The sequence below is a fragment of the Artemia franciscana genome, chromosome 19, assembly GCF_032884065.1.
Source record: "Artemia franciscana chromosome 19, ASM3288406v1, whole genome shotgun sequence".
NCBI classification, from domain to species: Eukaryota; Metazoa; Arthropoda; class Branchiopoda; order Anostraca; family Artemiidae; genus Artemia; species Artemia franciscana.
Window position 1 is genome coordinate 24,998,172 of NC_088881.1, and position 22,915 is coordinate 25,021,086.

The 22,915-nt window shown below is 35.8% G+C and overlaps 1 long non-coding RNA gene across 1 annotated transcript in view; it reads left to right on the forward strand.

The window, feature by feature from the left end:
• The window catches only part of LOC136039047 (uncharacterized), a 105,949-nt gene that overhangs the window by 37,496 nt on the left and 45,538 nt on the right, over positions 1-22,915 (forward strand). Inside the window, exon 2 of the long non-coding RNA XR_010620362.1 lies at positions 15,515-15,568. This is a non-coding gene — a long non-coding RNA (uncharacterized LOC136039047). The remainder of the gene's footprint in view (positions 1-15,514; positions 15,569-22,915) is intronic.

The following is a 22,915-nucleotide window of genomic DNA, read 5'->3' on the forward strand; positions in this document are numbered from 1 at the left end:
GAAGGGATCAGGATGAAACTTGGTGGAAAAAATAAGCAGAAGAACTAGATACATTATTTGCATAACCAGAACAGATTTTCTCTGTTGGGGGGAGAGGTTAATTCTGAAAAATTAGAAAAAATGAGGTATTTTTAACTTACGAAGGAGTGATCAGATCTTAATGAAATTTGAAGTTTGAAAGGATATCGTGTCTCAGAGCTCTTATTTAAAATCCCGACTGGATCCGGTGACATTGGGGGGAATTGAGGGGGGACCTAAAATCTTGGAAAACGCTTAGAGTGGAAGGATCGGGATGAAACTTGGTGGGGAAAATAAGCACAAGTCCTAGATACGTGATTGACATAACCGGAATGGATCTGCTCTCTTTGGGGGATTTGGGGGGGGGGGGGGTGCTGATTCTGAACAAATTATATAAATGAGGTATTTTTAACTTAAGAAGGAGTGGTCGGATCTTCATGAAATTTGATGTTTGGAAGTATATCGTGTCTCAGAGCTCTTATTTTTAATTCTGACTGGATCCGGTGACATTTGGGGGAATAGAGGTGGGGGGACCTAAAATTTTGAAAACGCTTTTAGTGGAGGGATCGGGATGAAACTTTGCGGGAAAAATAAACACACGTTCTAGATACGTGATTGACATAACCGCGACGGATCTGCGCTCTTTGGGGGAGTTGGGGCGAGGGTTTATTCTGAAACATTAGGAAAATGAGGTATTTTTAGCTTACGAAGGAGTGATCGGATCTTAATGAAATTTGTTGTTTGGAAGCATATTGGGTCTCAAAGTTCTCATTTTAGATCTAGACTGGATCCGGTGACATTGGGAGGAGTTGGTGTGGGGGGGGGGTCCTAAAATCTTGGAAGACGCTTAGAGTGGAGGAATCAGGATGAAAGTTGGCGGTAAATTCTGAAAAATTAGAAAAATGAGGTATTTTTAACTTACGAAAGAGGAATCGGATCCTAATGAAATTTGATGTTTGGAGGGATATTATGTCTCAGAGCTCTTATTTTAAATCCCGACCGGATCTGGTGAGTGGAGGGATCGGGATAAAACTTGGAAGCAAACTATTCTCTTTGGGGGATTTGGGGGGAGGGTTAATTCTAAAAATTGAAAATATGAGGTATTTTTAACTTACGAAAGAGTGATCGTATCTTAATGAAATTATTATTTAGAAGAACCTCGAAACTCAGATCTTTTATTTTAAATTGCTATCTTGGATCAAGAAGAATCTTGTACTTTTGAGCTCTTATTTTAAATTCCGACCAGATCCGGTGACATTGATGGGAGTTGGAGAGGGAAACTGGAATTCATGGAAAACGTGAAAAACGAGGTATCTTACGAATGAGTGATCGGATCTTAGTTAATTTTGATATTAAGAAGGACCCCATGACTCAGAGCTCTTATTTTAAATCCTGACCGGCATTAAGCTACTGATTTTCCATTTAAAGCCATCTATTGATTTACCAATCCTTTTGTCCATCACCCATTTAGCTACCCTAGATACCCTAGTATTAACCCTACCAAGACACTTGCATGTGAATTTAGCCCTTCAATCCCTTCAAAACAGTTCAACTACGGCGCATATGCTACCCCATGGACATCAAATACAGGTTACATAGTCAAGCAGCAGTTACTACTCCTCCATCAATGGCTGCTCCTGCAGTGCCATACTACCAGGATATAGAAGCACAGTGCAAGTTTTGATACATTTGTTTATTTTAGCTCGGGTATTTGTATGTCTAATTAAGTGCAGTTTTGATCATGTTGACCCAGGCACGTACACAGGATTTTTTGTTGGGGGGGGGGCAAAACCTTCGGAATAGCAGATATAAAGTAGCACTTTTTTTATATAGTAACTAAATATTGGAAAATACAGATTAACTTTATCTTTACTTTAAATCGGAACCATCAAGCAGAGCTAATAGCAAATTTCTCCAAATTTCATCGACTGATACGAGAACATCTCTGTGGACATACAAGAATGCCAAGTCATTCAGTGCGTCTTTACTCATCCGACTGCGAAGATGCGTTTTAATCCTTTTCATCGACGAAAATGACCTCTCAAAACATGCTGTAGACTTGGGAATGACACAAAAGATGCTCAGTAACTTGTGAACATTTGGAAATATTCCACGTTTGCACTCAGCCAAGCTCTGCACTGCTATCTTCGGTAAAAGACTGGATACTACTCTCAGCCACTTAGCTCGCCATAGTTCAACCTCAGCCATCACAGCAGAGTCTGGACTCGTTAGATCAGAGACATTTAATTCGATCAGTTCTTTGAGATCACTGCTAGGCTGTTTCACAACAAAAGATGACAGTATTCCGCTGAGGGCTTTCAGTGAGACCTTGTGCTTTGTGAATCGTAATTCAACTGATTGTATTAGCTGATATACAAATGGGAGGAAAATAGAAACGCGATATTAAAATTCTATATGTTTTTCTGCTGGGATATCACTTGGGATTTTGACAAGGCTCCTCTTTCGTGGCATGAAAAGAGTAATTTCTAGATCTCTGCATAGCTAGTTGCTTCCAGAAACAGCTGATGAAACCTTCCTTCTGCACTATTTCGGATTTCTGTGAACATTTCTGCTACACTTTCGATGCACTGAATGCACATAACCATATCTGTGTTTTCAGATTGCAGCAGCTTACATAGATTCAATGTATACCCAAGAAAAAAAAAATCCATCACAATGAGGGTTACTATGTAGTCCAAGCTCAGGATGTTGTTGAGCAAACTTATGGCTTTCGACGACGTTACCGAGTCCCCATCTGCATCTATCTCCTCTAGGGCCTTAAAGATAGGCACAATCAAACTGTTTTGAGATCTGATTATTATCATGTCTTTTGACCCACCTAGTTTCGCGCAAGCCTTTAAGACTAAGTGCAGTATAAGTTTTTAGGATAGCGTTTTGCTTTGCACTAAAATGATAGAAATTAATTGTTTCACGAATTACCATCATACAGTGCCTGACCTCAGCTATTTTGCTCGAGTCTGTCAGCACCAAGTTTAGGGAGTGCGTGATACAGTGAACGTACTTGGCGAGTGGATATTTGCTCGAAATAAATTCCTGGGCTCTTGACAATTGTCCAATCATGTTTGGAGCTCCTTCATAACCTTGTCCACTACAGAGTTTCATGTCGAGACCAAGTTCCTCAATTCAACTTAGGATTTACTGACCAAGGCTTTCACCGCGCAAGTCCTCAACAATGGCGAACTCGATGAACTCTTCCCTAATCTGTAGCGTTTCACTGTCCACAAATCGAAGCCCTAGAGCCATTTGTTCCCGCCTTGATATATCTGTAGTATCGTCTGCAAGAATGGTAAAAAAAAATTGGCAGAATTAACTTGTTCAACTATCTTTTCGGTTGTTAGCTGCTCACAAATATCAATTAATTCATTCTGGATTCTTGTGCTGCAATACTGGGCATTGTCTGTACTTCTCTCAAAGATATCTTTCATCACTGGATCGTCCTTCATCTGATAGCGTAGCAAGGTCCTGAAATATCCATCGTCTTTTACAGGTTCGACAATGGTGAATTTCCCAGAGTCTTTATCACCACGCAGAGCAATACCCTGTCTTCCAGACATCAGTATTGTTTCAGCGATAAGACGGAGCCGTTTTCTGTTGGTCTCTATTTGTTCTCTCTTCTGAGTATTCAGAAACTCCACGATAGAGGTTCTCTGCCTGCTCAGTGTCGCCGGAAAATTTTCTCCCCCAATAACAGCTTCTCTATGGTAAGAGTTAGACTGATGTTTGGAAAAGTCTTCCAGTGCATTTTGCCAAATAATATATGGCTCTAAAGCAAGGTACCTAATTTCTGATGGAAAGCTCGTCCGGCCTGGTCAGAAGCAAATACTATACAATATTTACAGAAACACAGTTTTTTACTGCCGAAAAAACTAGCTAGACATACTTATCCTTCCAGCTAACCTGAGACTTCCTTGTTTTCGTTCCTATGACTTAAACCGGGAATGGATAGTTACTGTCGGGTTTAAAAGGCCTTTTGAGTAAATTGTATTTTGTTTCATCGGAAAGCGAGCCTCTTCTGTCAAAAATACCTCCTCTGTCAAGCTCAGTGTATATATATTTATTTCAGCTTTCATCACTTCAGCGTTCGCTGGTGTTTGCTGAGCTGAAATCCTAGCTTCGGTTCCAAAGGGTACGTTTTCGTGAGGTGGAGACGAAGGCTCAATACCGACGGCAGCATTCACTTTGCTGTTGCCATCTCTTTCTGATTCAACATCACTAATTCGTCTTTTTTTGCTCCAAAGTTCGAGACACTTTGCTGTTTTTTTGGCATTTTCACATTTGGTAATGACCTGTAAATAAAGAACCATCGGTGGCAATAGTAATGGAAAATCTAAAGAACCAAAAATTAAGCATGTTTGGTGGCAACATATAGATCCTAGAATATTCACTTTACGGTGATTCTAGCACTGTCAAATTTATTAAGCTTAATGGAATCTGTTAAAAGTTAGTAAAATGTGTAAACTTATATTATTTTATAAAAAAAAGCCCACTGCCCATCCAAAATCAATCGGATCTTAGTGGAAATTGCACTACCTAATTCTGGCCTCATAACATTCTCTAAACAGAATTTTCAAGGCCCTAACTAATTAATGCAAAATCTCTGATGTTGCATGATTTTTTATTATTATTTTTCTTGCTAGTGTATCAAACCAGCAATCATAGAAATTCTAGAGGAATTTCATTTCAACATGTATTGTGAGCTCTCTAAGAGTGTTAAGGCATAATTTAGGGCTGTTTCTCCCGGGACCATGGGTGCCATGTTAACCACGGAGACAATCGTATCCGATCTTTTGAGTATTTTAAACAAAATGGCGATTTCAAAACGCTGATCAAGTGGAAATTGGGCATATAAGCACCCCTAAGGTACATTTATTGTTTTCCAATCGTTTCCATGCAGAAAAACAAACTAGAAAAGAATCCGGTGTTTCTTTTCGCAGATGGAGGGAAGAAGATTGATGCCTCAAAAGTACGTTTTAGGGTCAGGTTATGTTCATAGCGATTTAGAACCAGTGATTAATCTTATATATCCCACTGAAAGGGAAATTTTAGGGCTATGGGTGCTGTGGGTGTAGTTCTTCTATTGTGAAAACGTTGATTTTAATGAAAAATGATAGTTTCCAAAATTGATCCATTAAAAGCTGTACTTTATCCTAAAAAGGGGGGATAAACACCCTAATATCAAGGATAATTCTATTTTGCTGTGGAAAGCAAAATCTTTACAAACAAATAACAGTACAATCGCTAATTACTTCAAAGAGGGTAAAATGTTAGACAGAAAATGGGTTAATAATTGGAAAGTGACTGGACCGGATAATTGCATAGTGTAAAATCAGAAAAAAAGGTTTCACACTTGTATCTAGATTCTTAATAAATGTCCTACTTTTGCCACAAATCCCAAGAAACCATGGGGAAATTAAACATTTCACAAAATTTCGGGGGGGGGGGGATTTCACTTGCGTACGTGCCGGTGTTGACCTCTGTTCTGTTTTATCTTTTATTGACAAAATGCATAATTATGCTCATGTATTAACAATGGTGGAGGGTAGGTTTAAAATCCAACCTTTTTTAAGGTAACGACAAAAGTATTCGCGACCCCTGTTCTCTTGGGTGTTGTTTTAATCGATTTATAGTCTATTATTCCGTTGTATACCTGACGAGGTGAAGTATACCAAATGAATCTATCTTTCGGAACGCTTCTCCGCCCAGTGTCCAGTGTCCAGGTTCTTCGCCCATGTCCAGTCGACCAAACCCCTTAGATCAGTTTGTTCCATTTGGACCTTTCTAAGTCCCCTTTACTCAAAATCCCCCTAAAATTCATATCCTTTTGATACTGTTTTTCTCCATGCGTCCAAGAATTTACCAACTAGGTATGGTGTTCATCCGTCATTCCAAATTAAATCTGTGCCTTCCACTCTAATCCTTTCATCAGCCTACTTCCCATTCGCTGCACCGTCTTTCCTTACTATCCCTTTTTCACCCTATCAAGAACACTCCCAATTTGACTTCTTGCCGAATTACCATTAAACCCTTTCTCCATCCCTTGCTCTTTATCGCTCGTGGCTACCATACCATTGTGCCTCTTACGTGCGAAATTTATCCTATATTTAGTAGTCCACCCCAAAAGTTATCCACCCCATTCTGTAGCCCAAGATCAAAACCCAAACCGAAAACTACTGAAACTTATTAACTGTCACGTTTCCTAAATCGTTAAATTTCCTAAATTTAAATCATTAAAATTAAAAGTGCTATTTTTACAAGCTTACTGAACTCAAGGTGCTATCAAAATTAAATGAAACTGATATTATTGCTGCTACACAATACTGTTCTGAAACCAAAGGTCTCTTTGTTTTTCAAATTATTCAAAGTTTTCGAAGTCCTTCCTCCAGATCACCAGCTTAGAAAAAAGGAGGTGTTGTCTTTTTTTTTACTAAGTGCAGCCTTTGCACCAAAATTATTCCTGGTTTACCTCAGTATGGTGAAATCGTTTGGCTAAGTGTCAGCCCTAATATACTCTCCCTAGGGTTTAAATTTGCTCCTCTTTTAAAGTAAACAGTCCAAATAGCGAGTACCATTGGACACACCTCTTTACATGTAATTCTAACTAATATGAATAATTTATAAGGTCCTTCCTAAGCATTGCCCCTATTCCACGGGAGCTATCATCTTTCCCTCCTCTTGTCCCCTTCTTCAAGTTTTAAGTATTTATTCTCAATTACTGCACTGTTCAAAATACTGGCCTTCTTTCTTTAGGAACATGGCTTAGTACTGAAAATCGGTCCGATTATTATAATTTTATATAATCTTGATAAAAAAAATTGCTACTTCTCACAAGACTCCAAATGATAAATGCTTAATTTCTTTCCCAGAAAAAAAAAACATAAAAAGTGCTCGAGTGTTTAACCGTTTATTAGTAAACTCATAAAAGCGATATTCAGAAAAAAAGTTGTGTGTTAGGAGTCTAGATAAGCTTAATTTCAACCTGCCTGAATCTCCTGAAGTTACTGTTATTAAGACAAACAGGCTTTTCGCTTCTATTGTTGAGAGCCTTCGGGGATTGTCTAATCAGTTACCAAAAAGATGATCTCTCATCTTCGTTTCTCCTTTTCTCTCCGTCTGAGATCGACAGAAGAATTGGGAAACTAAGAAAAACAAGTGTTTGTCCTTTAGATATCCCATTTTCTCTTATTTGTGCTCTCAGTGACTTCCTTTCAAAGTCCTAGTTTGTCCTTTTCAATGAGATCCTTATTTCGCTCTTCTATATTCTCGATAATATATGAAGTATTCTTTGTAGATTGGCTAAAAGGAAAAATTGTACCTCTTGTATACCCGAGGCCATTTGGGAATCTCAAATCCACTTGTACCTCCCATCACCTTGTTTTTTTTATCAACTAAATTGAGAAAATCCTCAAAAAAACCCTATTAGCTGAATATATTTAATTTCTATTGACCTTCCTAAGTGTTTGACCTTGTAAACCACAATAAATTAGCGGAGTAAATTGTCAATGAATTCAAAATCGACTCTTTCCTGGTTAAATTGGTCGCCTCCTTCTAATCAAGTAGATCGCATGTAGTCAAATATCAAAATCATTATTCCAGTCCCTTTCATGTCCAAAATGAAGTATCCCAAGGTACTGCCCTGGTTCCCCCCTTTTTTCAGTTAAGATTAATAGCCTTGCTGAAGAATTTCTTAACAAATGGAAATTTGTGGATGATATAACAGTAATTGCAACTTGCTACAGAAACTTAATAAGCATGAGCATCCTCAATGATATTGCAGATGACGCTGCAGAATTAGATATAAGAGTAAACTCCTCTAAATCTATGATAATACCAATATGCTTTCTTAAAACCTCAGCCCATTTCTTCAACCCTATCCCCCAGATAGTTCTGTACCCTCTTTTAAATTACTTTGAGTTACAATTTCTTCTAATTGAAATTTTAATTCTAAATTTGGGACGCAGCTTCTTCTAATTTTTGTGGATAAAGTTTATACGTCCATTTCCTTCCTTAAGCTCTTTGGTAAATTTAGCCTTCCCATCCCATTCTTTTGAGGACTTACATTTACTTTGTTCCCTCGCATCTTAAAAATATGCTTGTTCAGTATGACATGCTGGCACAATGACATGCTGTGAAGAATAAAAAAAAAAACATTCATAAAAGAGCTGATAATTATTCTAAAAGGAGCTAAGGTTCCATGCTCGCTCTTTCTAAAACTAAAAAACCAAAAAGGTTTTTTTTAAACTCATAGTAAGGAGCAACGTTAAACCTTAAAACGAACAAAAACTATTCCGTAAATAAAGGGGGTTGCCCCTTCCTCAACACCTTTTTACGCTAAAGTTTCTGAACTTCTTAAAAAAAAGTCTTTATTGTTCTAATTAAACGACCCTTGTGTTTAAGGAGTCATTCTTGAAGAATTGTGACAGAATTCAAACTTTAGTATAAAGAGCAAAATAGCGAGAAAGGGGCAACTCCCTTTATATACGAAATAATATCAGTTCGTTTTAAGTGTTAACGTTGTTCCTTACTTTCAGGCGAAAAAATATTTTTATTATTTAGTTTTTGATTACTTTTTAAATAATGCGGGGTAATTTAGCCCCACCTCCACGGAAAAATACCCCTCCTCAAGTAAATGCTCTAGACAATTGAATCCCGGTGAAAAATTACCCCCGACAATTACCCTTGGCAACTCCACGCGTAAAATTGAGACAAAAAAGAGAAAGCAAGACACATATTTTGAATAGGAATTCTGCCCAATTCTCCATGTGCATAATTTCTCCTTAAAAATTTCCTTCCCACGGAGAACTCTCCCATAGAAAAACCCAACCAGAAAATTCGTGGCCACCAGCAAAAGGGGTTTGGGAGAAGCTTAGTTGCCCTCCAATTTTTTTTGGATCGCTTAAAAAGGGTGCCAGAACTTTTAATTTCCGTTTGATTGAACCGTGTCACATTATTCTAAGACTAATGGGTTGATACAATTCCCCCCACACAAAAAATCACCTCTGTTTTTGAAAATCAGGCAAATTTATTGAAATTCTGTTTTTTAGATTTTCGGTTACTATTGAGCCTTTTTGTACCTTACTTACAGTTCGCTACGACGAACAGTTTAAAAAGTCAGGATGGAAGGTAGATTTTGCAAAAAAAAAACAAATTTTAAATCCTTGTACAGAAAACATTTTCCTACTCCCCAGACGCTCCTCATTCACACACAACCTGTTATGGACTGATTCTCAACCCAAGTCTATTTGTACCCCATTCGTTGCTTTATCTTCAGTTATGAAAAAAACGTTTTCCTCCTTCATTACCGATAAAATAAACCGCTAGTTGTCCTTTTTTGTTATTCAGTAGCCTACTGGTGATATTCTAGTTTTATGTTTGTTCGCTGTTTTTTTCCTCCCTCTATATTTTCTGTTTTTTAATGTATATATTATTTCATTCTGTTTTTTACTTTTATCAGTTTTTAACTTTTTAACTTGCTGACATTTTGTAGTTTAATAATTTTGACTGAGGTATAGTTTGTCATTCTGATTTTGTTGTATGACATTGCTGGCCAGTTTTGTTACTTGTCATGCATTTTTTTTTCTGCTTATATAGTTTTTTGTGACTCCAAAATACGTATTTGTCCCTTTGGGGCTTGTGATGGGGACTTCGTAAAATAAAAGTATTATGTTTATTGCACCTGGCTACGAACTATTCTTATTATCTTACTCTCCCCCTCTCTCGAGGCATCTAAATACGCTGATTTTGTAAAACGAACATTAGGCATTTTCAGGAGCTTTTCCTAAGGCCTAAATATAGATTCCAGTCTTCTACTTCTCAACTACCTTGGAGCTATTAATAACTCGGAAAAAAGTTTGAACGTCCGCTGCATCAAAACCATATTCTAAAGAGAAATATTGAAGAGAACCTGGAATCTACTATAGATTCCCTCAAAGTTTCGACTGAAAAATACGAGTAAGTCCAGACCGTTTCCCTAGTGACAGGTTAGTGCCTTAGGAGAAACGAACTGTAAGCCTGAGTAATCAAAAATTTTCAATTTCTTTAAAAAGAATGACAACAAAGAAAATCTTCAGGAAGCAATATAAATGTTACAAACCTTATAAAAAATAATTTCCTCTTGCTCAAGTTGCTGATATTGTATGAACAAAAATCCCTATTATCATCCATGGCCGTAGAGATAGCCATAATGTATTTGTGGCTGCTTTTAAAATAGATGGCTCCGATTTTCATGAACATGCAGATAATATTAGCACCTTAAAGCAGGGTTACGCACGTGAACAGTGTGTGATTCGCAATGAATAGTTATTTTCCATAGATGATATTATTTTTTTTTATCAAGAAATACTGTTAAGGGAAGCAGTTGTATCCCTCCTCCGTGCAAAATTCCCCCGGGAAACTTGTATATATTTTCCCATAGAATCAGTGTAAAAAGTCAATTCTTTCAATCTGTGAATTGTCATCAAAATTCTGTTTTTACCGTTTCGGTTGCTATTCGGCCGTATCGCTTTTTACATTTGCTTGTTCTTCTTTCTTTTTCAATTAAATTAAATGAAAAAACAAGTTTTTGACTAAAAGTAATGATAAACATTAAAACTCAATACTAACAGAATTTATTCTGTGTATAGGGGGGCTTTCCCAACTTTTACTCTTCAAGCCTAAGTTTGACTTTTTGTCCTGATTCTTTAAGTAAGGCTGCTCAAAGACAAGGGCCCTTGATTTTAAATGTAAAATATTTTAAATAACTGAAAGATTTTTGAGTAAAGAACATAGGTTGAGTAAGGGGAAGCTCCCCTCATATACAGAATAATCTGTTCGTTTTAATACTGCTCGTAACTTTCAGTTGAATTTTTTTATATTATTTAATCTGGTGAAAAAGCGGACATTTATTTTTATAAGATTACTTATAAAAATATAATTAATCTTAGTATCAAGGTCGGGAATCGTATTAAAGTCGAAACTCCAAAATGAATTCTGGATTGGAATCAGAATCGATTTTTTTTTCTTCCAACTCAATCGAGACAATCGTAGAATCAAGTACATGTTACTCCAACAACATTTTTTGCTGAAAATGGTCAGACCACAGGTTAGATATACAATGCAGTTACAAAATATCCTATCTTGCCCATGAGAAGCTTTTGGTTCAGAGCTCTGAACTTGGTGCACGCGTAGATCGTACTACAAAACCATAGGCGGGAGCCCAATATTGATATATAAGCTAAGAATTGCTCCAACTTTTAGATTCAGACTGCCAGTTTCCTGTCTCCAGCCGCTAGGATCGCTAGCACTCACTGTGTCCCAAAAATAAATTAAGTTTTCATAACTGTATTGTATATCTAAGCTCTGGGTGAGACTTATTGATAACTCCAGATCAGAGTACGCGAAACTTATGAGGAGAGAAGTTTTAGGCACTCTATTCAATATGGGTATTACAAGTAACTATCGACACCTATTGGCAATGCAACGTTGTTAAGCAGAATAGTAGAAATTGAAAAACACGTAATTACAAATGATAAATTCGGACATCAAATAAAGGAGGATGCTTGTACGTATCAATTTAAATGTCTTCTGAAAACAGAAGTTTTCAAAGGAAAGTAATGAGCCATATTAAAACCTAAAACAATCAGAAATAAAGTCATATATAAAGTTCAAATTTTACAATAATAGAAATTAATATAAATAATAAAAGAAGACCGAACAAACAGATTTTATAATAAATGATCTTACCAAACATAAAGATAACAGAAACGGCAACTCAAACGGCAATCCAATTCTCATAAGGAATATCTTGATGTTTTCGAGAATAAATTTGTAATAAGGAATATAAAAGGTTTTCAACATGAACTTGGGGCTGTTAAGAAGGAAACACTATTTAATATGCAACTCAATAAATTCCTAAAGTGCTCACTTATATTGTTCCTAAATTGGTTTCACTTGACATCAATATACAATTGGAGCAGTGGAAAAAAAAAACCTATGAAATTCTGAAAACAACTTTAAAAGATCATAATAGTTACTTGTATCATTTCTATAAGCAATACTTTGCCTAATCAGCAAGCCTCCCTCTAATATGCAAATAAATAGTCCAAATTATATATTTCTTATGGACTTTTCCATTTCTTTATTTTGTCAACATGACTTCTTTGGCATTAATTATACTTGAACAGACCCTCCACAAACAACAACAAAGCTTATAACTGAACATCTTTTAACTGTACATCTAAATCTTAACAAAATAATAAATATTTAAATATTTTATTTGTAACTCTCAAAAATACCGAGGATAAATACCTATTGATTTTTTTTTGTGTGTGACAAATCCCAGGTTTTTTAAGGAAAAGTTTAAAAGACCTTCGAAATTAAAATACTTTGGATTTCAATGTAGAGTAGCAAAACTCGAAAACAAATTTTGACAGTAAAAAAAATTAATATTTCTGCTTTTCAGCCCTGTTGTGACAGCACAGTCCTAAAATATCACTTTGACGGCCTAAAGAAGTTCTGATTTTAAATTTCGCCTCCTTGTTATTATGAAATGAAGATTTTCGCCTCCCAGTTAGCTTCTGTGGTATAACGGACAAATTCCCTTGATAAACCAAAATTCAATTAAATACTTTTTGACAGTATACGTCTTTAGTAAAATCTTACAGAAACCACACAAAGTAACTAAAACCTTGTTTGAAATTTGTTTACTAGAGGAAACAGTCTTAATAATTAAAAACTTATTAATAACTAAACTATTAAAAACCAATTACAAAAAAAAATTCTTCCCAAACCAGAGCAAGCGAACCGACCGACAAGAACCGGGCCTCCCCCCCCTGGATCTGCCACTGCTTCTTAAATTTAATAATTGAAAATCTCGCAGCTGCGTAAAATCACAACTTTTCGTTTAAAGGAAATTTACAAATTAAATTTTCCATTTGCCATTGTATCTGTTTTTCTTTCATCTCGACATTCATCGAGCTTTTTTTCCAAAATGCTTCAATTTAAGAAAATATTAAATACAATTTCCATTGTAAATACTTTTACCCAATGACTAATCTTACCACAGCTTATATACCAATATTGGTATCGGTATCTAAGCTGTATCTAAGTATATATTGGTATCTAATTATATTGGTATATAAGTATATTGGTATCCACGGTTTTATTTCTTTGCTTCAAGGATTTGCACTTTATATCGATGGACAAGATTATGATTTACTACGATAGTCTAAGAGTAAAATAGTAAAGATGAAATTGTTCTTAGCGTCGACTGAGCAGCTTGATTTTAAACATGCAAAACAGAAAGCGATAAAAAAAATGATCTTGCCTTGGGAAAGTAGAACTCAACTGAAAGCCAAAAATCATAAATACAAACAACAAATAGAAACAAATGAACAACAGGGATCTTTTTTCTTAAGACAGTAGAACGTTCACTCTAAATGAATATTTTGACTATATTCAAGGGCCGTAGTATGCAAAACAAGTGAAAATATTAAAGAAACTCACATTAAAATATGATCATTAATACTAAAATTTTTTAAACAGTTGAGGCATCCTTACCTCATGGAAGTTCAACAGTTATGCAATTTTTTTTAAATTCTGAGGGAGGAAGGGGGGCAAAGTTGGAACCAATTTTCCTGGATCAATTAAAAATAATAAAATAATCCATAAAGTACCATATAGGCAAAAATATACTAAATAAAACTCGACCTGTTTCTCCATATACTTGAATTATGCAGGCTTATCTTAGTTTTGACAAGATTTCTTTTTAGAAACTAAGTTTTAGCTGGGGGGGGGGGGGGTTGAGACCAGGGGGATGAAAACTGAGGACTGAAGGGGGCATGCCCCTTTCCTCATAGCAGATAACGCCCCTGAGGTTCAACCAGGACTCATTGATTGAGTCTCTTGGCTGAACTTTCCTGGTTGAAATCTCATGAAGTAAGGATGCTAGGACTGTTCTAAGAAAATTTTAGTTTTAATGGTCGTATGTTAATGTCAGTTTCTTTTATATTTTCATTTTTATTTTGGTGAGCATGACCCTTGGATATAGTTCTTTGTGGTAGTCTTCAAAATTTTGTTACTAAAGTATTGTATTTTCATTATATTTTGTTTTATTTCAGTAGCATTCACCAAACTTCACTTCTCGAGTGTGTATTATATAATAGACAAGAACCCTTTTTTGGACCAATTATTACAGCGTTAGAGCTGCAAATTTCTGATCCAGTGAACCCTTTTTTACGGCGGTCTACTTGTATAGCAGGGCCAGGAGAGGGATCAGTTGGGATAATATCCTTATTATACTTTTTCTTAAGTGACATTCTATATCAGTTTGTATTTGGCAGATAAAAATACAAGAATAAATTGAAGTATAATCATTCTTTTCGCTGAGTAAGCTAATCTTTCTTTTCGCTGAAATTTTCACCACCTGGGCAATATTAATTAGGAGTGCTGCTTTCTCATACGAAAACCCATTTAAAATTACGGGTTTGCTTTTTTCCATTTTTGTTGGACATCTTATCGTTTGCATCCTAAAAGTAAATGACTGGAGGAATAATATGAAAGAAAACTGGTCAGAAGTAAGTCAGAAAAAGATAAATAAAACACAAATGTAAATAAACCTGCCGGTAAATTTGGATCCTACCATTAAATTAAATACAAAAACAAGTTTTATTAACTGAAAGTAAGGAGCGACATTAAAACTTAAAACGAACAGAAATTCCTCCTTATATGAAAGGGGCTGTTACCTCCTCAACGCCCCGCTCTTTACGCTAAAGTTTGACTCTTTCTCTCAACTCTACTTTTTAAAACAGTAAAAAACTTCAGCGTAAAGAGCGGGACGTTGAAGAGGGAACAGCCCCTTTCATACACGGAGTAATTTCTGTTCGTTTTAAGTTTTAATGTCGCTCCTTACTCTCAGTTAAAAAAAAACTTGTTTTTTATTTATTTTCTGAACGTTTTTGAATTAATACATGTTTTGATTTTGGCTCTCCGCACAAGAAGCTGGGGAGTAGGCCTAGTTACCCTCCTATTTCTTGGTTACTTAAAAAGGCAAATGGAACTTTTAATTTTACGAACGTTTTTATTAGTAAAAATATACGTAACTTACAAATTAACTTACGTAATGAACTTCTAAATTCGTATGTTTTAATTGCTTACATTAGGGTGTTTGACTCCTCGTCAATGCCTCACTCTTTACACTAAAGCTTAAATTTTGTCCTAATTTCTTTAGAATGACCCCTGAATCACAAAGGCCGTAAAATGAATAGTTAAAATTAATAAAATTACATTAGCGTAAAGAGGAAGGTATTAGGAGGAAGTAAATCCCTCATATGCCTAAAAATTTCTGTTCGTTTTAAGTTCTGATGTCGCTCCTTACTTTCAGTTTAAAAAAATGTATTTTTTTTTAATTTGATTTCTAAACATTTTTGAAATAATGCATGTTTTGATTTTGGCTCTCCGCACATGAATAATTAAACCGAAACTTACATGCTTTTTTTTTTAGCTAAATGGCTTTCTCATAGTTTTGATCGGACAATTTTGAGGAAAAAAGGAGCGGGTGAGTAGGGCTAGTTAGCCTCCAACTTTGTGGTTACTTAAAAAGGCAAATATAACTTAACTTTACAAACGTTTTTATTTGTAAAAATATACATACCTTAAGAATTAACTTACTTAACGAACTTCTAAATCTGTATGTTTTTATTACGTATATGAGGCGGTTCGCCCCTCGTTAATGCCTCGATCTTTACACTAAAGCTTAAATTTTGTCCCAATTCCTTAAGAATGACCCTTAAATCACGAAGGCCATAGAATAAATAATTGGAATTAATAAAATTACTTTAGCGTAAAGAGCAATGTATTAGGAGGAGGCGAACCCCTCATATGCGTAATAATTTCTGTTCGTTTTAAGTTTTGATATCGCTCCTTACTTTCAGTTAAAAAAAAATTACTTTTATAAATTTAATTTCTGAACCAATGCTTGTTTTGATTTTGGCTCTCCGCACAAATCTGTACATTAATTTATTTTTTGGCTAGATGGTTTTCTTATAGTTTTGATCGGACAATTTTGAGAAAAAAAGGAGCAGGGGAGTAGGGCTAGTTACCCTCCAACTTTTTGGTTACTTAAATAGGCAAATATAACTTAACTTTACAAACGTTTTTATTTGTATGATCATTAAAACTAAATTTTTTTAAAACAGTTGAGTCATCCTTACCTCAGGGAAGTTCAACAGTTATGCAATTTTTTTAAAATCCTGAGGGAGGGAGGGGGGCAAAGTTGGAACCAATTTTCCTGGATCAATTAAAAATAACAAAATAATCCATATAGTACCATATAGGCAAAAATATACTAAATAAAACTCGACCTGTTTCTCTGTATACTTGAATTATGCAGGGCTTATCTTAGTTTTGACAAGATTTCCTTTTAGAAACTAAGTTTTAGCTGGGGGGGGGGGGGGTTGAAATCAGGGGGGGTGAAAACTGAGGACTGAAGGGGGCATGCCCCTTTCCTCGTAGCAGATAACGCCCCTGAGGTTCAACCAGGACTCATTGATTGAATTTCTTGGCTGAACTTTCCTGGTTGAAATATCTTGAAGTAAGGATGCTAGGACTGTTCTAAGAAAATTTTAGTTTTAATAGTCGTATGTTAATGTAAGTTTATTTTATATTTTCATTTTTATTTTGGTGAGGATGACCCTTGGATATAGTTCTTTGTGGTGGTCTTCAAAATTTTTTTACTAAGTATTGTATTTTCACTATATTTTGTTTTATTTCAGTAGCATTCACCAAACTTCACTTCTCGAGTGTGTATTATATAATAGACAATAACCTTTTTTGACCAATTAATACAGCGTTAGAGCTGCAAATTTTTGATCCAGTGAACCATTTTTTACGACGGTCCACTTGTACAGCAGGGCCAGGAGAGGGATCAGTTGGGATAATATCCTTCTTATCCTTTTTCTTAAGTGGCATTCTATATCAGTTGTATTTGGCAGATAAACATACAAGAATAAATTGATATAGCAGGGCCAGGAGAGGGATCAGTTGGGATAATATCCTTATTATGCTTTTTCTTAAGTGGCATTCTATATCAGTTGTATTTGGCAGATAAACATACAAGAATAAATTGAAGAATAATCATTCTTTTCGCTGAGTAAGCTAATCTTTCTTTTCGCTGAAATTTTCACCACCTGGGCAATATTAATTGGGAGTGCTGCTTTCTCATACGAAAACCCATTTAAAATTACGGGTTTCCTTTTTTCCATTTTTGTTGGACATGTTATTGTTTGCATTCTAAAAGAAAGGACTGGAGGAATAAAATGAAAGAAAATTGGTCAGAAGTAAGTCAGAAAAAGATAAATAAAACACAAATGTAAATAAACCTGCCGGTAAATTTGGATCATACCATTAAATTAAATACAAAAACAAGTTTTATTAACTGAAAGTAAGGAGCGACATTAAAACTTAAAACGAACAGAAATTCCTCCTTATATGAAAGGTGCTGTTACCTCCTCAACGCCCCGCTCTTTACGCAGAAGTTTGACTCTTTCTCTCAACTCTACTTTTTAAAACAGTAAAAAACTTTAGCGTAAAGAGTGGGGCGTTGAGGAGGGAACAGTCCCTTTCATAAACGGAGTAATTTCTGTTCGTTTTAAGTTTTAATGTCGCTCCTTACTCTCAGCTAAAAGGGCTAGAGGGCTAGTTACCCTCCAACTTTTTGGTTACTTAAAAAGGCAAATATAACTTAACTTTACAAACTTTTTTATTTGTAAAAATATACGTACCTTAAGAATTAACTTACTTAACAAACTTCTAAATCTGTATGTTTTTATTACGTATATGAGGCGGTTCGCCCCTCGTTAATGCCTCAATCTTTACACTAAAGCTTAAATTTTGTCCCAATTCCTTAAGAATGACCCTTAAATCACGAAGGCCATAGAATAAATAGTTGAAATTAAGAAAATTACTTTAGTGTAAAGAGCAAGGTATTAGGAGGAGGCGAACCCCTCATATGGGTAATAATTTCTGTTCGTTTTAAGTTTTGATGTCGCTCCTTACTTTCAGTTAAACAAAATGAGTCTTTTGCAATTTAATTTCTGAACATTTTTGAATTAATGTATGTTTTGATTTTGGCTCTCCGCACATGAATAATTAAAACGAAATCTGAATATTAATTTATTTTTTGGCTAAATTGCTTTCTTATAGTTTTGATCAGACAATTTTGAGAAAAAGGAGCGGGGGAGTAGGGCTATTTACCCTCCAACTTTTTGGTTACTTAAAAAGGCAAATATAACTTAACTTTACAAACGTTTTTACTTGAAAAAATATTCGTACCTTAAGAATTAACTTACGTAATGAACTTCTAAATCTGTATGTTTTATTACGTATATGAGGGGGTTCGCCCCATCGTTAATGCCTCGATCTTTACACTAAAGCTTAAATTGTGTCCCAATTCCTTAAGAATGACCCTTAAATCACAAAGGCCGTAGAATAAAGTGTTGAAATTAATAAAATTACTGTAGCGTAAAGAGCAAAGTATTAGGAGGAGGTGAACCCCGTATATACGTGATAATTTCTGTTCGTTTTGATATTTAATGTCGCTCCTTATTTTCAGTTGAAGAAACTTGTTCATATTTATTCTTTCATTGCTCTTTAGAAAAATGCTAAAAAACCCTGCGCCCCTTCATGGAAATTCTCCTCCCCCATGACAAATTCCTCTATGAAAAGTTCCCCCCACATAACCCTCCCCTCAACATCTCCCCCAACCAAAAAATCCCCCAGAAAGTGCCTGTACACTTCCCAATAACCATTACTATGTGTAAACACTGGTCAAAGTTTGTAACTTGCAGCCCCTCCAACGGTTACTGTGGGGGAGTAAGTCGTCCCAAAAGACATAGTTTTTTGGTTTATTGACTATGCTGAATAAAATGGCCATTTCAGAACTTTGATCCGGTGACTTTGGGTAAAAATTAGCTTGGGAGGGGGCCTAGGTGCCCTCCAATTTGTTTGGTCTGCTAAAAAAAAGCACTAGCACTTAATTTCCGTTAGAATGAGCCCTCTTGTGACATTCTAGGACCTATGGGTCTATATAATCACCCCTGTCGAAAAAAGCAATAAAAAAACAAAAACAATTAAACACGCATCCGTGTTTAAAAAGAAAAAATACAAAATTCCACATTTTTGTAGATAGGAGCTTGAAACTTCTACTGTATGGTTCTCTCATACGCTGAATCTGATGGTGTGAGTTTCATTAAGATTCTATGACTTTTAAGGTGTATTCTCCCCCTATTTTCCAAAATAAGGCACATTTTCACAGGTAGCTATGTCGTGGCTAGTGGCCTGATGCCACTGATGCCACTATGCATGATGCCGTGGCTAGTTTAGACTTATTGCTCTAGCGGTAACCCTGTGCACACAATCATGCGCCTACAATCATACCAACAATAGAATCCTTTCTTTCTTTCTTTTTTTTTTGCACATGGGATACCATTTAGCCCATGTTCACTACTTAAGGCATGGCTGCTCAAAGCCGCGAATGGTTAGACTGTTGCTTCAGTGGTAACCATGCCCAACACGCAAGCCAAGGTTTTGCAAATTCTTTAAATTAACTAATAAATACCAAACAGTCAGACCCTCATTCCATGTAGCCACCGATTAAAGTAAGGATGCTTAAAGTCGTTGAATGGTTAGACTATTTCTCTGGCGGTAATCAATTGCTTCACTCAATCCGCGTGTGTTTCCAAGGGAGACCCTCCAACAGATTGACCCCAGCGTGAATTCGCATGAGAGGTTGACTCTAGTTCAGCATTGTGGAGTGACATGCATGAGAGGAAAATTTTCAAGTAGTCAACCCGTAGTCAACCCGCGTGTGTTCCCCAAGGAGAACCTCCAACAGGTTGACTCTAGTTTGGCATTGTAGAGGGACATGCATGCACGGAGAGGTGTAGCATAAATGGGATACAGTAACAACGGCAATCAAAGGGGTAAAATTAACCTTGACTGGGTTGCTCACTTAACCTAACCTAACCTGTCTTGGCTTTTTTCTACAATTGGCCATGACTTTGACTTTTCCCACAACTATTCCCTTTTTGTTTAAATTCAAATTTTTTTTGAATAAACCGATCAATTTTTGTTTTTAAATAAACCGATGAAATCGGTTTTCTGATCCTACTCGGAGATAATCAGCTTAGCCTGAGCGACATAAAGTACTATGCAGGCATATTTTAATTAATTATTTAATATAGCAGCTAGTGTCACTTGGACCCCAAATACAAATTCCTATTTTTCAAGGGAATCAAAGATTTGTTACGCATATCAACACAGTATCTAGAGGGATTGCAGGGATATTTGGAATCGGAGTATGCTGTCAAAATTGGGTAGAAGCTACCTTAAGCAAAGGTTGTATTGAAATGTAACACGAAAAGATTCTTTTAATAAAACGATGGACTAGATATTAGCCTAAAGGGTGTCTACAGGATGAATGAAAAGTGATATGAATAACGGTTGGGTTCTAGGCTTCCCTCCTCCCCGAGGAAAAATACCACCTGGAAACCCCTGAAAAATATCGCCTGGAACCCCTTCTCCTCTTAGAAAATAAGGTTTTCCAAATTTGAGAATTTGCTTGAGTTGTGTTTAATTTTTTTATTTTCGTTGAAAAGATCTAAGGAAAGTTGAAAAGAGGAACTTACACACCATACGTATCTAAGAACCTTAGATAAAAAAAAAAGAATCGCAAATTAATTTTTGTTGAAAGGACCTCCATATGAATTTCTGCGATTTTGGCAGTAGCGGGTGCCAAGTTTAAAAAAGAAGAACAGAAAATGTAGGCGAAAAATCATCGAAATTAAGCTAAAAACATATGGCACCATAGTGTTTAAGAAGGTTTAGCTTTCCTTTGAAAGCATTTGCGAACCTTTTCTCTTGGAAACCAACCACGTCACTATTGTTCAAGTTTTTACGGACAAAAGCGTCGCCAAATTCTACGAATTGATTTTTTCTTTTCTCCCGAATGTAGAACTACCACAAATCACAATGGATAAATAAATGAAATCCAAAACAAAGAGAAACTGCAATAGACAACCTAGTCAAAGTCAAAACCTAAAAAATTAAAAAGATTGGGCTTACAACCCCCATGTCTTTTCATTTTTCATCACAAGAACATAATTCGCAATTTATCACAAAAACAAAAATCGTGAATTGTCAGTTTAATATACACATTTTTCTATTTAGTCCGTAAAGTCTTTATACTTCTTTATTTATGATAAGTCAAAAAAAGTAGAAACATTTAAAATGTATTTTGTTTCCAGTCAAGTGCAAATTACGTACTGGTTTTGGGGTGTGAGGTTTGTAGGTAGGTAGGTAGGTGGTAGATAGGTAGGTATGCATTTATTTCATCCAAAAAATTACTTAAATTGTACTTACCATCAATATATGCTGCTCAATTTAGGGACCTAAAATTTCCTTGTTCAGCAGCAAAGCTACAACAAATAAATGATAACTATTCATTCAAAATCAAAGAAATACACAAAAAAACAGACGAATTGTCAGCCCTAATCATGTTGATTTTGCTTGTTTTCAGTTTTACTCTGTTATTTTGTTGTGATTTCTGTTCGTTTGGGTTTAATTAATGCTTTGACGGGGATTGGGGTAGTTTTACGCTTAGAAAATTATTTGAATTTGTTTTTACTCATTTCTGGATTAACATAGCTCTTTACTTTTATTTAACAAACTTGTTTTGTTGCAAAAATTTTAAATTAAGACAATTGGAATTTCCCCAGACAATTTCATTCTAGCTGAAAATTTTACCAAGAAACTTTCTTGTGGACGATCTCGGGTGAGAAGTTCATTTTTAGCAGGCTTCCATTTGAAACATTTCTAATTGTTTTAAAAATAATGCCCTTAATCCCCTCCTCCATGGAAATTTTCCAGCAAATAACATTCCCCATCCCTAATTGAAAGTTTTTCCCGCAGACAGTTTCCTCTGGAAAATATATCTGTATATCCCATGAAAAATCAGGAATATATATCCCACGAAACCCCCCCCCCCCTCGCACAAAAAGACACTATAAAATTCTAACCCAGTAAAAAATATTACTACTACTACTGCTAATAGCTCACTGCAGCACCAAGCCGCCTGAGGGCAACACAGCTACGCACGCTCCCCCTCCAACCTAATCTATTTAAAGCCTCCCTCTTTACACCCTCCCAGGAAGTTCCCACTTCCTTTAAATCTTTATTTATGACATCCTCCCAACCCAGACAAGGTCAACCTGCTTTCCGTGAAGCCCCAGACGGTTGGCCAAAAAGGACAATCTTCGGTAATCTGTCATCCTTCATCCGTAAACATGGCCTAGCCATCTCAACCTTTCTTTCATTATAGCCCTAGAAAGCGGGATTGAACCACATTTTTCGTACAAACTACTGTTTGAAATATGGTCAGTCAGCCGGGTACCCAGAACAATCCGTTGGCAATTTCTCTGGAAAACATCTAGTAAATGTTTATCTGCTTTTCGGAGTACCCATGCTTCAGAGCCATATTTGACCACTGTCATCACTGAAGCTTCCAATATTCTAATCTTGGTTTGCAGACTTATCTTTCTATTCTTCCAAACGTTTTTTAACTGTGAAAAAACACCCTGAGCCTTAGCTATTCTACTTTTAACATATTCACTGCTCCCACCATCTTTACTAATAATACTACCAAGGTAACTGAAGCTCCCAACCTGATCAATATTTTCGTTACCTACTGTCACCTGTTCATCTTCACTTATTCCTAGCCTTAGTGACTTAGTCTTCTTAACATTAATTTTCAAGCCTATTCTAGCACCCTGAACTCGCAAAACCCCTAAAAATTCATTTATTTTGCTCACACTTTCATCTAATATGCTTAAATCATCAGCATAATCTA